The sequence below is a fragment of the Peromyscus eremicus genome, chromosome 9 (assembly GCF_949786415.1).
Source record: "Peromyscus eremicus chromosome 9, PerEre_H2_v1, whole genome shotgun sequence".
In the NCBI taxonomy this organism is placed as follows: Eukaryota; Metazoa; Chordata; class Mammalia; order Rodentia; family Cricetidae; genus Peromyscus; species Peromyscus eremicus.
The window spans coordinates 76,099,488-76,116,822 of record NC_081425.1 but is presented as its reverse complement, the minus strand read 5'-3'; positions in this window follow the sequence as shown (position 1 = coordinate 76,116,822).

Genomic DNA, 17,335 nt, shown 5'->3' with positions numbered 1-17,335 from the left:
AATCTTGTGGGTTCTGAGTAAAGAAAGTTCACTGTCAAGCCTTTCTATGGAAACCATCATACAGAGGCTTAGAAATTAATATGTCAGTGTTGACTATCTAAAATGTTCATAGTACAAAATCTTAGAGTATACCAGAGATAAACTACAAGAAGGAGTTTTAAACCAATTGATAAATGTTTTTGTTGTGCTTTCAAGTACAGAGACCTAAAAATAGTTTGTCCTCCATGACTTCTGGAATTACATTAAGAAGCATTGTGGGAATCTGCTTCTCAAAGGCTCCTTCTTCTAGGAAATATCAGAAACACTAGCACACCTTGAAACCAAACCAAAGAAAGGACAGTGGTGTGCAAATATTATCTGTCCTTCTCATGCAGTAGCTGCTTCCTGGAACTGTAATAATTGCGATGCTGGGGGGCAGAGGCTTGCTGAGTTCCCATTCTGGATATTTTATACTGCAGTGGGAAAAAAATGGTATTCTAATAGCCTGGAAAAATTACTGCAGGAAATGACTTCTGCCCTAGAGAGTATCTGATACATTATGGTTTCCAGGATAAAGCATTCGCTACAACTTTTAAGTCTCTGGGGGATTTAATCTACTTAAGCTAATTCAGGCAAAGGGGCTAGTAGAACAAGTCTATCATTCTAACATGATTGGAATAGTCTTTGGGGTAAAGATCATGAGCTTGACACTCAGTCCATCATAGATGCTTCATTTTTCTTTTTTATCAAAGTAGAAACATCTGAAGTTAACTTTTCTACCCTTAGGGTAGGATGCAGAATTATTGATAAGAGTATAGCCCTGATTTATAACCTATAGTCCAGAGCCCAACTCATTAATCCAACAGTGCTTGCTGTGGTTCCTGTTCCTCTCTGACCTTATAGACGTTTCTCCAAATCCCCTTCATTCCATATAGAGCTACCACCTGTTTCTGCAGGTGTTGGGTTCTTCATGGTGTCTATGGCAATGCCTATGTTCTCTCCTGTCCTTGGAAGTTCCTTTAGTAACTTATATTTCAAATTTCATCTCAAATATCCTCACCTCTGGAAAAAGTTCCGTCCTTCCAGCTGACTTAGCTGCCTCCTAATGACTCCTACCATTCTAGGTAACTCTTCACACCAACACTCACAGCCCACAAGGGAAGAGTGTTCTCTCTGTTACTCTTCCTCACAGGAGGCCCTGTAGAGAATGGCTGATTCCTGATTTAATTCTATGTTCACAGCACTTAGCTCAGGCTCCAACAATTATAAATACCATAGAGACTGTTGGTTGAAAGAACAAATATAAACAGATTTATGGTATAATCTAAAAACAAAACATAAAATAACTAATAATGGTACTTATATTTCCTATTTTTGGGGTGAGCCATATTTTTCTTTCTTTTTAAGTGGGAAAAGCAAGACTCCATTCCTCTGGTGAGCAGGAAGGCAACACATGGAGTTACCTTATTCTCTGCAGAGTCATTTGAATTGTTCCTAAACACTGAACGAACATAAGCAAAGCATCTGCCCTGGTTTGCTTTCTGTTGCTGTGATAAGCACCAAAACCAAATGGAGAGTGAAGAGATTATTTCATCTTACAGTTTCCAATTCATCATCAAGGGAAACTAAGGCACGAACCTGAGGCCAGAGCCGAAGCAGAGACTGTGGAGGAATGCCGCTTGCCAGCTGCCTCCCTCTGGCTTGCTCGGCTGCCTTCCTCAGATGACCCAGGATCTCCTGTGCAGGGGCAGCACCACCCACTGAGACAGGTTCTCCTCCATCAATTATCAGTTAAGGAAATGTCCTGATGCAGGCCAGGGAAGCGGTTAAGCTAACGGTAGATCTTCACAGTGCCCCTCATTCCTTCAGTCTCCTACTCTCACCCCAGCTCTGTAACTTGTTGTGGTCCCCTCTCCCTCTCTGCTGTCATCTCCAAAGGATCACACAGATCTTCTCCAGTCTTCCTGCCCTTCCCTTCCCTTATCCTAGCACCCATCTCCAGCGAGCACTCCCTGGGAACCCGCTGGCCATATAGGCCAGCGAAGCGGATAATGCAACTGCAAATCTTCACCTCTTCCTCCTCTCTTCCAACTCCAATCCCCCCAGTCTCATCCCCAGCTCTGCAGAAGACCATCTGCTGTGGCCGTTCCTCATTCTGTACCCCCATTCCCAGTAGATAAAGCAGGTCCTGGTGGAACACCCTGTTTTCCTCCCTCCTGTGGACTCTCTCAGCACCCCTTTCTAGCCCATTCCCAATCCTAAGTGTTAGCTCCCAATACCTAGAAACAGATTCTACCTTGAACCCTTACTGGCTGTATGTGTCAGGATCCCAGAAGCATTCCCTACTAGACAACACACAGCCAACAACTCTCCTAAGAACCAGAGAGGATAACAGAAACCAAGGAACAAAAGACACCGAACAAAGACAAGAACAGACATCAGCACCTAGAATTACAATCTTCCCAACACCAGATGCCTAGATACCAGAGTAAAAACACAATCAAACCAGCCAGGACAATCCATCCCCCTAGAGCCCAGTAACCCTTCTATAGTAGACCCTGAGAAACACAGCATAGCTGAGGCACTGGACAAGGACCTCAAATAGCCTTCATGAATATGATAAAGGTTCTTAAAAGAGAAATGAATAAATCCATTAAAGAAATCTATGAGAACACAAACAAACAGTGGAAGGAAATGAAGAAAACAGTTTAAGATCTGAAGGTGGAAATATAATTAAGAAAGAAAACCCAAACTGAGGAAAATCTGGATATGAAAAATTTAGGAACTCGAAAAGGAACTTCTGAGGCCAGTCTCACCAACAGAATACAAGAGATGGAAGAGAGAGTCTCAGGCATTGAAGACAAGGTAGAAGAAATGGATACCTCAGTCAAAAAAAAAAAGGTTATTAAAAAAAAAAAACTTCTGGCACAAAACATCCAGGAAATCTGGGACACTATGAGAAGACCAAATCTATGAAAAATAGCAATAGAGGAAGGAGAAGAAACACAGGTCAAAGGCATAGAAAATATTTTCAACAAAATCATAGAAGAAAATTCCCCTAACCTAAAGAAAGAGGTGCTTACCAAGGTACAAAAAAAATACAGAACCAAATAGATGGAGTCATAAATGAAATTCCCTTCAGCACATAATAATCAAAACACTAAATGTACCTAACAAACTAAAAATTTTAAAGCTGCAAGGGAAAAAGACCAAATAACATATAAATGGAGACTAAAAGCCAGAAGGGCCTGGAAAGATGTTCTACAAACTTAGAGACCGCAGATGCCAGCCTAGACTACTATAACCCCAAATATTCAATCACAAGAGATGGAGAAAGAAAGACATTCCATGATAAAACCAAATGTAAGCAGTGCCTGTCTACAAATCCAGCTTTACAGAAGGCTGCAGAGGTTAACCTCACCAAAGAAAACACAGAGAATAAATAACTTCAGACCAGCAAATCAAAGGAGGGAAAAAACATACAACAAGAACAAAATAACGGGGCTGGAAAGATGGCTCAGCAGTTAAAGGCACTGACTGTTCTTCCAGAGGACCTGGGTTCAATTCCCAGCATCCACATGGCAGCTCGCAACTGTCTGTAGCTCCAAGATCTGACACCTGTACACAGGCATGCAGGCAAAACACCAGTGCACATAAAGTAAAAATAATTTTTTTAAAAAGAACACAATGACGGGAATCAAGAAACACTGCTCAATGATAACTCTCATCATCAATGGTCTCAACTCCCCAATAAAAAGACACAGAGTGAATATAAAAACAGGATCCATCCTTGTGCTGCATCCAAGGAATACACCTCAACATCAAGGATAGACATCACCTCAGGGTAAAAAGATGGAAAAAGATAGTTCAAGCAAGCATACCTAAGCAACAAGCCAGTGCAGCCATTTAATATCCCACAAAATAGACTTCAAATCAAAATTAATCAGAAGAAATGGTGAAGAACACTACATATACAAAGGAAAAACCCACCAAGAGGACACTGCAATTCTTAACATCTGTGCACCAAACACAAGGGCACCCGAGTTCATAAACAAAACAGTACTACAGCTTAAATCACATATTGACCTTCACACATGGATAGTTAGAGAATTTGATAGTGAGAGATCCCACTCTCACTAATAGAGAAGTCATCCAGAGAAAAACTAAACAGAGAAATACTGATGCTAACTGATGTCATAAATTGAATGGACCTAACATATTTATAGAACATTTCACCCAAACACACACACACACACACACACACACACACACACACACACACACACACACAAATACCTTCTTCTCAGTACCTTATGGAACTTGCTCCAAAATCAACCAAATACCCAGACACAAAGCAAAGCTCGAGAGATACAAAGGAACTGAAATGCATCCTATCTGACCACCACACATTAAAACTGGATACCGACAACAGAAAGCTTACAAACTCAGGGAAACTGAAAAACTCTCTACTGCACAAAAAATGGGTCAAGACAGAAATAAGGAAGGAAATGTAAAACTTTCTAGAACTGATTGAAAATGAATACACAACATATCCAAACTTACAGAACACATGAAGGTGGTTGTAATAGGCAAGTTCCTAGCACTAAGTACTTACATCAAAAACCTGGAAAGATGTCATACCAGTAACTCCACAGCGCACCTGAGAGCTGTAGAACAAAAAGAAGACACCACACCCAGAAGGAGTGGATTACAAGAAATAACCAAACTCTGGGCTGAAACCAATAAAACAGAAACAAACAAACAAATACCAAGAATCAATGTAACAAAGAGTCATTTCTTTGAGAAAATGAGTGACAAACCCTTAGTCAAATTAACTAAAAAGCACAGAGAAGATCAAAATTAACAAAATTGGAAATGAAAAGTGGGGCATCACAAGAAACACCAAGGAAACTGAGAAAATCTTAAGGATGTACTTTAGAAACCTGTACTCCACCTAATTGAAAAATCCTTAAAGAAATGGATAACTTTCTCAATACATACCACCTACCAGAGTTAAGTCAAGACCAGATAAGCAATTTAAACAGACCTATAACCCCCAGTGAAATAGAAGCGGTAATTAAAAGTCTCTCAACCAAAAAAAGCCCAGGGCCAGGCAGTTTCAGCTCAGGGTTCTAGTGTGTGTGTGTGTGTGTGCGTGTGTGTGTGTGTGTGTGTGTGTGTGTGTGTGTGTCTGTTTTGAGACTGTTTCTCTGTGTAGTTTTGGTGCCTGTCCTGGAACTCACTCTGTAGACCAGGCTGGCCTCGAACTCACAGAAATCCGCCTGGCTCCACCTCTGAGTGCTAGGATTAAAGGTGTGTGACACCACCACCCAGCTCAGTGCAGGATTCTATCAGACTTTCAAAGAAGAGTTAATGCCAATACTCTTCAAATAATTTCACAAAATAGGAACCTAAGGAACACTGCCCAATTCTTTTGAAAGGGCCATAGTCACCCTAATTCCTAAACCACACAAAGAACCAACGAAGACAATTACAGACCAATTTTCATTACGAACATAGACGCAAAAATTCTCAATTAAATACTTGCTAACCAAATCCAAGAACACATCAAAAAGACCATCCACCATGATCAAGTAGGCTTCATCCCAAAGATGAGGGAATGGTTCACTATATGAAAATCAATAAATATAAACCATCCCCCTATAAACTAACTGAAAGAAAAAAACACATGATCATCTCATTAAATGCAGAAAAGGCCTCTGATAAAATCCAACAACCCTTGAGGATAAAAGTCCTGGAGAGATTAGGGATACAAGTGACATGCCTTAACTTGATAAAGGCAACTTACAGCAAGCCAACATCAACTTAAATGGAGAGAAACTCAGAGCAATCCACTAAAATCAGGGCCAAGACAAAGCTGTCCAATTCCTCCATACCTAGTCAATATGGTACTAGAAATCTTAGCTAGAGCAACAAGAAGACAAGAGGGAGATCAAGAAGATACAAACAGGAAGGGGAGCAGTCCAAGTACCTTTCTTTGCAGATGATATGATAGGATACATAAGCGAGCTTAGAAATTCCACAGTCCTACAGCTGATAAACACTTTCAGCAAAGTAGCAGGACACAAAATTAACACACAAAAACCAGTAGCCCTCCTAGCTACAAATGACAAACAGACTCAGAAAGAAATTAGGGAAACAACATCCTTCACAATAGCCTCAAAAATATAAAATATCCTGGGGCAACGTTAACAAAGAAAATGAAAGATCTGTGTGATAAAGACTTAGAGATACTGAAGAAAGAAAGTGAAAAAGATATTAAAAGATGGAAAGGTCTCTCATGCTCATGGACCAGTAGGATTAATATAGTAAAAATGGCCATCCTATCAAAAGCAATCTACAGATTCAATGCAGTCATGACAATTTTCAGCTTCATATAGAAACACAAAAAGCCCAGGATAGCTAAAACACTCCAGAATGATGAAAGAACTGCTAGAGGTATCACCTTCCCCAATCTCAAACTGTACTACAGAGCTATATAAATAAAACCTGGATGATATGGGCACCAATACAGACATGTTGATCACTGGGATCAAAGTGAAGACCCAGAATTAAGTCTACACATCTACAAACACCTGATTTTTGATACCAGAAATACACACTAGAAGAAAGGACAGCATCTTCAACAAATGATGCTGGTCAAACTGGATGGCTACATATAGAAGAATGCAAAGAGATCTATGCTTATGATGATGTACAAAACAACTCCAAATGGATCAAAGACCTCAACATAAGGCCAGATGAATCTGATAGAAGAAAAAGTGGGGAATAGCCTTGAACTCATTGGCACAGGAAAAGGCTTTCTCAACAGAACACCATTAGCACAGGCACTAAAATCAACAATTAATAACTGGGACCTTCTGACACTTAAAGGCTTCTGCATGGCAAAGGATACTGCCATTTGGACAAAGTGGCAGCCTACAGAATTGGAAAAGATTTTTTTTTATCAATTACACATCTGATAGAGGGCTAATAACCAAAATATATAAAGAACTCAAAAACCTGGATATCAAGAAAACAAATAACTCTATTTAAAAATGGGGTATAAATCTAAACAGAACTCTCAAAAGAGGAAACTCAAAAGACTAAGAAGCATGTAAAGAAATGTTCAACATCCTTAGGCATCAGGGAAATGCAAATCAAAACTACTTTGAGATTCCATCTTACACCTGTCAGAATGGCCAAGATCAATAAAACAAATGACAGTTCATGTTGGCGAGGATGTGGAGTAAGAGGAACACTTATACATTGTTGGTGGGAGTGCAAACTTGTACAGACACTGTGGAAACCAGTGTGGCCTGTTCCTCAGGAAAATGGGAATCTACTTCAAGATCCAGCTATACCACTCTGGGCATATATCCAAAGGTTGTTTCATCCTACTTCAGGGACACTTGCTCAACCATGTTCATTGCTGCTCTATCCATATCCAGAAATTGGAAACAACCTGGATGTCCATCAGTAGATGAATAGATAAAGAAAATGTAGTCCATTTCCATCAGTAGACGAATAGATAAAGAAAATGTGGTCCATTTACACAATGGAATATTACTCTACTGTTTAAAAAAATAAAATCATGAAATTTGCAGATAAATGGATAGAACTAGAAAAAAATCCTGAGTGAGGTAACCCAGACCCAGAAAGAGAAATATGGTATATATTCACTAACATGTGAATGTTAGCTGTTCAGAAAAGCAGGCTATAATCCATAGAACCACGGAGGTTAGGTATAGAGTAAGTGACTAGGGGGGAAGGACAAATCTCCCAGGAAAGGGAAATAGAGTAAACGGTTATTTGTTATGAATGGATGAAGGATTGGGGGACTGAACAGGAGGATCAAACAGGGAGGGGGTAGGAAGAGAGGAGCAATAGCGGAAATATGGGGAGGGACAGCTAAATTTAAGATCCATTTGAGGGGTCACAGAGTAGAAGCTTCCTAAACTAAAGCTTCGAAATTGAAGCTTCCCACATATATGAAGGTGATCTAAATGAAATTGCCAAATAATGGGGAAGGCAGAGACCCTGCTGGACATCTCTCTCACCACATGAGGCCTCAGTACTGGAAGTGGGTTACATATGATCGAGTTGTTGTCCAAAGGGATTCTACGGGAACCCCCAAACAACTAGCCCGTTGCAAACGCTATAGGTTGCTCTCCACAAACGGACAGCAAAGCCCTATTGCTGAAAATAACATCTGCACAACTCAATAAACACAGAGAAGTCCAGCTGGAGCCTACCTAGAGCCCTCACCCCTCCTGGCTAATCTTCTCGGTACTAGAAGGTCCTCTGCATGCTACCAGAGGAAAAACGTAAACACTGAACCAGCTACCAATCCTTCCATGTACAATGGTGTCCTGCTTGCAAGATATGCTAGTGCACTGGAGACACAAAGCTTGTGGGAGTGACCAATATCTGATTGGATTGTAGGCCCACTCCATGGGATAGAACCCATACCCAGTGCTGCTTCAGACCAAGAGCCTGAGACTAGAGAGTCCAGGAACCTAGGGGGAAACCAAATACTACATTCTACAAAAGGGATGTAGCAGTAAAATGGCTTCTGATGACATTCTGCTATACTCATAGATCAGGACCTTGCTCAGTCATCATCAGAGAAGCTTCCTCCTGCAGCAGATAGTAGCAAATGAAGAGACCCCACAGTGAGACAATATGCAAAGAGTAAGAGACCTTGGAACATTCAGCCCTTAAATGTGATGTTTCCATCAAACCCTCCACTCAGAGCTTCAGGAACCCAGTGGAAGAGGAGGTAGAAAGAGTGTCAGAGCCAGAGGGGATGGAAGACACCAAAGAAACAAGGCCTTCTAAACACAGCAGGACTGACACACATATGAACTCACAGAGACTTGGTGGCATGCACAGGGCCTGCACAAGTCTACACCAGATAGGGTCCTAGAGCTGAGGGAAGTGGACACATGCCTCTATCCCTAACTCAGAAGCTATCTCCAGGGGATAATCATTTGCAAATGAAAAATCGGTATACTCCAAATCAACTACTCTTCAGTGTAGGCCACATGCCAGTGGTAGTTGACCAGCAGAAAACGGACTCAATGGCATCTTTGGAGGTTCCTTGTCTCACAACGTCGTGTTGGGGCTTTAAAATATATATCTTTTTTACTTTTATTTATTTATTTACTCTATAGATTTTGAGCGTTTATTTTGGCTTCTAGTTTTGTGTTTTCATGGGATTCCTGGGTGTGCAAATGAGTGGGTCTCTGGGTCTGTATCTGTTTCCTGGGCTCTTTTCCTTCTGTTGTTTATTCTGTCCTGTTCTAACTTGTTTGTTTTTATTGAATCTTATTATATTTTATTATCACCACTTATGTCTGTGTGTGGATCTAGACAGGAGGAGGGAATAGAAGAAGGGGAGACTCTAATCAGAATATATTGTATAAAATAAGAACTATATATTCAATTTTTTTAAAAAAAGGGGAAGAAAATGTCCCCCAGACATGCCCACAGGCAGATCAGATGGAGGTATTTCTCAACTGTGATTCCCTCTTCCTAGCTCTCAAGTTGACAAAAAATAACCACGCAATCACTTGTCACCGTTGGCACACAAACACATCACTTCATTTTTTTTTAACAAAATAAACTATAATAAAACAAAAAACATCACATCCAAGTTGGATGAGGCAAACCAGCAGAAGGAAACCAGCCCCAAGCGAAGTCACAAGAATCAAAGGCCCACTTGCTCACACACTCAGGAGTCCCATGAACATACTAAGCTGAAAGCTGTAATATTTACGCAGGGGACCTGGTGCAGACCCACGTCAGCCCTGTGTCTGCTGCTTCGGTCTCTGTGAGTTCATCTGAGCTTTGCTCAGTTGATTTAGAGGGCCTTGTTCTCCTGGTGCCCTCCATCCCCTCTGGTTCTTTCCTTCTCCTCTTTAGCGGGCTTCCCTGAGCTCTGAGAAACACGTTGATTTAAAATACAACCTTTCCTTTCTTGTTTGCCCCCAAGAGCTCATTTTATTATCATAATTTATAAAATACAGTCCAATTTTAAAATTCCTACAGCCTTTAACACATCCCAAGAATTTAAAAGTCCGAGGTCTCTCTAAAAACCCAAAGTCTCTTAACTGTAACCCCTTTGAAATAAAAAGAAGTTATATACTTTCATAATCCAGGAGGGAAGAACCAGGGCACAGTTAAGATCAGGTCAAAGCAGAACTCCGCAAGTCACCTTGATGATCTTTCCATTTGAACTCAAATCTGTTCTCTAACTAGTCTGCTCTGCTGGCTAGATCTCACAGGTGGCTCTAGACATTTGGGTTTCTCAATTAAGTTTGTAAAACATAAAGCAGTTCCTTTTAAATCACACTTTTATCCAACAGCTCCCTCTCCTAAGAATGTAAGTATCTTCAGAAAGAAGAATGATCCTAGCCTCTTATGTAACTGAATGGGGATTTATTTACCTATGCTCACCTATGTTGAGACCATGGCATGTAGGACTGTGATGTTTTTAGAGTCCTAGATAGCAGCTTTGGGGATCGGTTTAAACACATTAGTCACCTTCAGGACAACAAAGCAAATGTTCAGGCAATTCATGACACCAAGAACAGGGCAGCTTGTTACATTGTATTTCTAAGAAAGAATTATGCTTAAATGTGAGGAAAATTAATTCTCCAAAGGAAGCCTTCATAACTTTACATGATATCCACAGGGGAAACAAAATCCAGGCTTCGTGGAATGCCAGAGGAAATGAGGATTTTATTTGATTAAAAGGCTGACGTGAAGTTTTGCCTATTTGCAATCAGGAGGGTGGTCTGGAATATTTCACTGGATCCAGAGTCTGCAATCTCCCTCTGTTTTTAATGGCTCTTAAAGTCTGTGTAAGGACTTGACCGAGGGTTATTCAAACTAAATCTTGGGTAGAATTTTATTAACATATCTTAGTAGTTTTTAAAGAAGGTTTACTTTAAGAAAAATGTGAAATGTTACAACATTAATCAACTCTAAAATGAGATGATGTCTGAATTATCCGCTTACTCAGTAATTTAGTAGCAGGCCATATTAGTATTATTTTCAGGTATTATACATACAAGTTATTTTTCAAAGAAATATCACTGCCAGGAAAGACTTTGCTACTATCCTACTACATAGATATGAGGAAGAGCTTATTTCTGTTTTCGTTTCCTTACTGTTGCTTTGATAAAACAAAAAAACACTTGGGCTAAAAGTAATTTAAGGGACAAAAGGATTTCTTTGTCTCACACTCTCGGTGACAGCCTGTGGGGCATTTATCCAACCACCCCCACAGTTTCCCAGAGTTTTCTTGAGTGTGAGCAGCAGGAAATATTAGATAGAAGGATTTATTGCGGAGATAAACAGATAGAAAATAAAGGATAGCCTCGAGAGAGCCTGGAACCTTTTCCAACGGGCCCGACTGTCTCTGCCCCAGGGTTTTTATAGAGACGCCAAGGGGTGGAGTAAAAGACCTCCTCCCCCAGCACAGCCAAGTGCAGACCATCCCAGACACCTGCACTCAGGCCCGTGGTCCTAATCATCCTCTATACGGACCTGCTGGGTAAAGCCACAAGGAACCCGAGAACGGGCTCCCACAACAGCCCATCACTGAGGGAACTCGAGGCACGCACTCACGTAGAACTTGAAGCAGAAACTGCAAAGGAACACTGTTGCCAGCTCTGTCTCAGGCTCCTCTTTAACTACCTTTCTCACACAGCCCAGCACCACCTGCCTAGGGAATGGTAGCCCTCCAACTCAACTCACAAGACTGACCATTTGTCACAGACATCCCCCCAATCCCTCACCTGAGTCTTTCCTTCTCAGATAACTCCAGGCTGTGTCAATGTAACAGTTAAAGCTAACTAGCACAACCTACGAGCTTTGGTAGTAAGAAGTATTGTGATGCCCAGATTCTATTCCAATCTTGGCCTTAGCATTGCCCTTTAAGCATTGTTTTGTGATTCTTTCCTTGATCAGTCACATTGTGGTCAGAAAGCACAACACTGTACATTTTGTTCATCTTTTAACAATATTTGAGATTTGCTTTATAAGCCAGCCCATGTCAACTTTTATAAATGTTCTTAAGATCTTGAAAGGAATGTCTGTTCTACAGTCCTTGGGCAAAGCTATGTATATCAACACCATTGTTAAAATCCTTAGTAACTTTCTTTGGCTTTTTTTTCTGTTAGCTGTATTAATTAGGTACCTAAAAAATCGAACGGTAATAAAATTGTTTAGCTCTACTAAGCTCTACTTCATATACTTCATACATCTTTATAATGTTACTGAGGAATTAAAAAGGTTACTGGGGATTGGAGACATAACTCTGAGGAGCATTTGCTGTCCTTGCAGCTGATCTGGGTTTGGTTCCCAGGATCCACATGGCAGATCACAAGCATCTGTAACTCTAGTTCTAAAGGATCTGGTGGCCTCCTCTGGCCCAGGGGCACCAGGCATGCATGCAGTGCACAAACACATATACAAGAAAAACACCCGTACAGATTTAAAAGAAGAAATTTAAAACTATCTTAATTTACTGGTGAGTTGACGTTACCATTATGAAGTAACTCTGCTTAATATTTTTTATTTAATGTCTACCTCATCTAACATTAGGGTTTTTCTGACAGCCTTTTTTATATGTAGAAATCTTGCCTTATATATATTTCCCTATTCTTTTTACTTTTTAAATTTTCACACTTATTTTTATGTGTATTGGAATTCTGCCCACATGGTATGTCTATGTACCACATGTGTGCCTGATGCCTGCAGATGCCAGAAAAGGACGCCAGCTGGGATTAGAGTTACAGACAGCTGTAAACTGCCATGTTGGTGCAAAAAGTCCAACCTGGGTCCTCTGGAAGAGGAGACGATGCTCCTAACTGCTGAGCCATCTCTCCAGCTCCCCCTACTCCCAGTTTTTACTTTTAGCCTTTCTGTATATTTACATAGAGCATGTGTCCTGGCTAGTTTTATTGTCAACTTGACACAAGCTACAGACATTGGGAAGAGGGACACTCAACTGGAAAAAGAAAAAAGCCTCCAAAAGATCTACTTGGAGGCAAACGTGTAGTGCATTTTCTTAATTAGTGGTTGATACAGGAGGGCCTGGCCCATTGTGGGTGATGCCATCCCTGGACAGGTAGTCCTAGGGTGCGTAAGAAAGCAGGCTGAGCGAGCCATGGGGAGTACGCCAATGAGCTGTGTTCCTCCATGGCCTTTGCTTCAGTTCCTGCCTGGAGTTCTTGTCCTAACTTCCTTTCATGACGGACTACCACTGTAAGCAGAAATAAACTCTTCCTATCCAAATTGCTTTAAGTCACAGTGCCTTATCGCAGCAATAGAACCCCTAATTAAGACACCAGTATTATACTAAATGCGGAAGAACTGCAAGCATTCACTGTAAAATCAGGAATAAAACAAGAGTGCCTACTCTGTCTGCTCTTACTCAGCATTATGCTCAATGTCTTGGCTAGAGCCATAAGACAAAAGAAATAAAACAGACACAAATAGGGGATGGGTAAATTTTTCCTTATTTGTAAACAATATGATCATCTACTAAAATAACCAACCAATCAACAACAACAACAACAAAAAAAAAAAAAACCCTAAAGACGCAACCAGGAAACTTAAGACATTTTCAGCGAAGTAGCAGGATACAGAATCAACACAAAATGAATAGGCTTTCTATATATCAACCACAAACATGCTGAGGAGGAAATGGAGGGGGAAAGGTCCCATTTACAATAGATTCAAAAAAAAAAAAAAACAAAATAAAATACCAAGGCATAACCTAACCAAGGAGGTCAAAGGCCTCTGTGATGAAAGCTTTAAAACACCGAAGAAAGAAACTGAAGAAACTACAAGATTAAAAGGCCTCTCCTGCTCAGAGGTTGACAGGTTGATATAAATTTTTTTTTTTTTTTTTTGGTTTTTCAAGACAGGGTTTCTCTGTGTAGCTTTGTGCCTTTCCTGGAACTCACTTGGTAGCCCAGGCTGGCCTCAAACTCACAGAGATCCACCTGCCTCTGCCCCCCGAGTGCTGGGATTAAAGCCACCACCGCCCGGCAATATAAAAATATTTATATTGACAAAAACAGTCTATAGATTCAATGTGTTTCACATCAAAATTCCAATGACATTCTTCACAAAACTAGGGAGAAAAAAAATCTTAAAATTTATATAGTAATACAAAGGACTTCAACTAGCCAAAGCAATCTTGTGCCCAGTAACCTTAGTATCTAAAGTGATTACTAATTCCTTTCTGCTATTAGGATTTGCTAACTCGTATTCACTAAGCCCACCCCTCCACCTTGTGTTACTGCTTAATTCTGGCTATACACACATCCTTGCTTTGAAAAGCTGTCTGAGGACTATTTTGAGACCTACTATTCCCTAGAAACAACGTGCATTTACTTCTTTGCCTCAGGACCTATCGGAACTACTTTAGACCGAATTTAATCACTGGAGGGTTTGTTTGGATGACAGAGTATGCCAGTTTTGTTGGCAAATCTCAAGGCTGGCTATAATTCCAAGTTCTCAGAGATGCCGCTGCCGATGCTGCCGACACTCCTCCCTCTCCTTTCTTAGGCGACACTCCCAACATCTTCCCATGAAATCACTGAGGTTGCAGATGAAGAAAACAGTCGTCCTCTTCCCTCTCCCCCATCCCCTCCCCAACTCTCCCTCTTATTGTCCCATTCTTCATTTTCTTCTGGGAACCAAACTTGCTCCCAGTTAGGAATTAAAGGGACACCTTTAAGGCTAAGCTCTCCCCTCTTCTAACTTCAACTGTCCCAAGATGTTCCAACGTTCCACCCTGGATAGACGCAGAGCTTGGGGTTGTCCTCCATGGCTGTGGGAAGGAACACAGATACACTGTCTTCCAGGTACCTCCCAGTCAGATGGAGCCAGCTCTGCCCAGTGGTCTTAGGGACTCCACTGCAGCGTCCCACAGGGATGGACTCTGGAGGCACAAGGAGCCTTTCCCCAGACTGAAATTTCTCTTTCCTCGTCTTCAGACCATCAGATCCATGGTGGCTAGAGAAACTTGACACCTTGTTTTCATTTTTTTTTTTTTTTTGGTTTTTTCGAGACAGGGTTTCTCTGTGTAGCTTTACGCCTTTCCTGGAACTCGCTTTGGAGACCAGGCTGGCCTCGAACTCACAGAGGTCCGCCTGGCTCTGCCTCCCGAGTGCTGGGATTAAAGGCGTGCGCCACCACCGCCCGGCCTTGTTTTCATTTTTATATTCGGTCCTTTTTTATGGTTTTGACTTTATAAGTTTGCTCAGCCACATGTGTGACAACTTAAAGGGGAAACTATCAAAGTTTTTTTGTTTGTTTTTAAGTTTTTTGTTTGTTTGTTGTTTGTTTGTTTTTCAAGACAGTGTTTTTCTGTGTAGTTTTTGGAGCTGTCCTGGATCTCCCTCTGTAGACCAGGCTGGCCTTGACGCGTGGGCCACCACCTCCTGGCTCAAAGATTTTGTTACTTTTCAGTCACTCATTCCTACTGAAAGTGTCCTACTTCTAACAGCTACAAAGAAGTTACAAAAACTCTTTGGTTTAACAACTCACTCAAGTATTTTTATATTATTTAGTTTAGCTTGGTGTTTTTGTTAAAACAGTAAGAACAAGGGACTGGAGAGATGGCTCAGAGGTTAAGGCTCACTGGCTGTTCTTCCAGAGGTTCTGAGTTCAATTCCCAGATCCACATAGTGACTCACAACCATCTAGAGTGAGATCTGGTGCCCTCTTCTGCCATGCAGGTGTACATGCAGACAGAATACTATATACATAATAAATAAATAAACCTTTTTTTTTTAAAGTGAGAACAAAATGACTCACTGAAATATAAAAAGTGAAATTTCATCACATGACAGATCTTTTTGGGAAAGGCACTGTCAGAGATGTAGCTACTTCTCTGGTTTTTGCCTTCACGTAGAGTTTGGCCAGGAAATTTTTAGTCTCTTATCAGCTGCTCGAGCCTTTAAAGAAGCTTTTTGTTGTCTCTTTAAAAAAATTATCTACCATTTAAAATTGTTTTCAGTATCACCGGTTTTATTCACTGTCCTATTACTGAGAAGCATTTAATTAGGGGCTTGCTTACAGTGTCAGAAGGTTAGCCCATGAGCATCATGGTGGGAAGCAGACAGGCATGGCACTGGAGCAGTGGCTGGGGCTTTACATCCTCATCCACAGGCAGCAGACAGACAGAGACAGAGACAGAGATACAGACAGAGAAACAGAAAGAGGCAGACTGGGCATGGTGTGGATTTTTAAAACCTCAAAGCCCACCCCCAGTGAAACATTCCCTCTAACAAAACCACACCCAATCTTTCCCAAACAATCTACCAACTGATGACTAAGCAGTCAAGTATATGAGCCGATCAGGGCCTTTCTCATTTAAGCCACCAACACCAATAGCCCCTGATGCCTGCTTTCTTTTCATTTTTTACTCATTTTACCAGTAAGGCCTTCCTTAACAACACTCAAAAAACTCTCCTGTATCATCCCCATCTCCCTTTGTCTTCTCTTCCTTCAGAGCAGTTATCAGTTATCACCTATAAATTCACTAATTTCCTATATAACATGCACAGAAGTGTTAAACATAAATAAAGGGGCTGGTCTAGTCACACTACCTGACAGCTCCAAGCAGACAATAAACATCCAGTACTTGTTGGGCCAGTAAAGGCAATCTCCACTGTGTCCCAGATCCACATATCCCACTGAATATCTTGTATTTTCCCTTGTGATCAAGTAGGGCTTTGGTCTTCATGCGGACAAAACAGAACTTAAGATTTTCAGTCAACGCAGTCTTCTCTGTTCTATCCCACCCCAGTCTGTGGAATCACTTTAAGTTACTAACATCAGAAGCTTGAGTCATGTGATTGAGTCATCCTTTTCCTCAAAATGGGCATCCAAGTAGCAACTGGGTACTCAGATTAAACTGGTAAAGCACACCTCAACTCCATCCTCTTTCCACCCCTATGGCCATCCCTTAATGGCAATCAGAACACACTTTAAATTTTTACATGTTTCAGTTCAAATACCCTGCCATCCATGCTCCCAAAAGACTTCATGATTTCTGCCTCTTCATAGCTCTCTAGTCTTTCCTCTTAAATGACCCTCTTTACTGACAAGATGCACTGGCTCCATTCCATCCTTCAAGTCAGAAAAACTTTCCCAAGTCTTCCAGATCTTATTCTTTCTACCCAGAATGCTCATTCTTCCTGATCGGCATGCCTAGCCACCTCATCCTTTCATTCTAAATGTGTGTGTCCCTTCGTCGGAGATGACTAACCGTCAGTCATTCTGTACCGCTGTCCTCTACATGTCCATCCAACACGGTGTTATCACA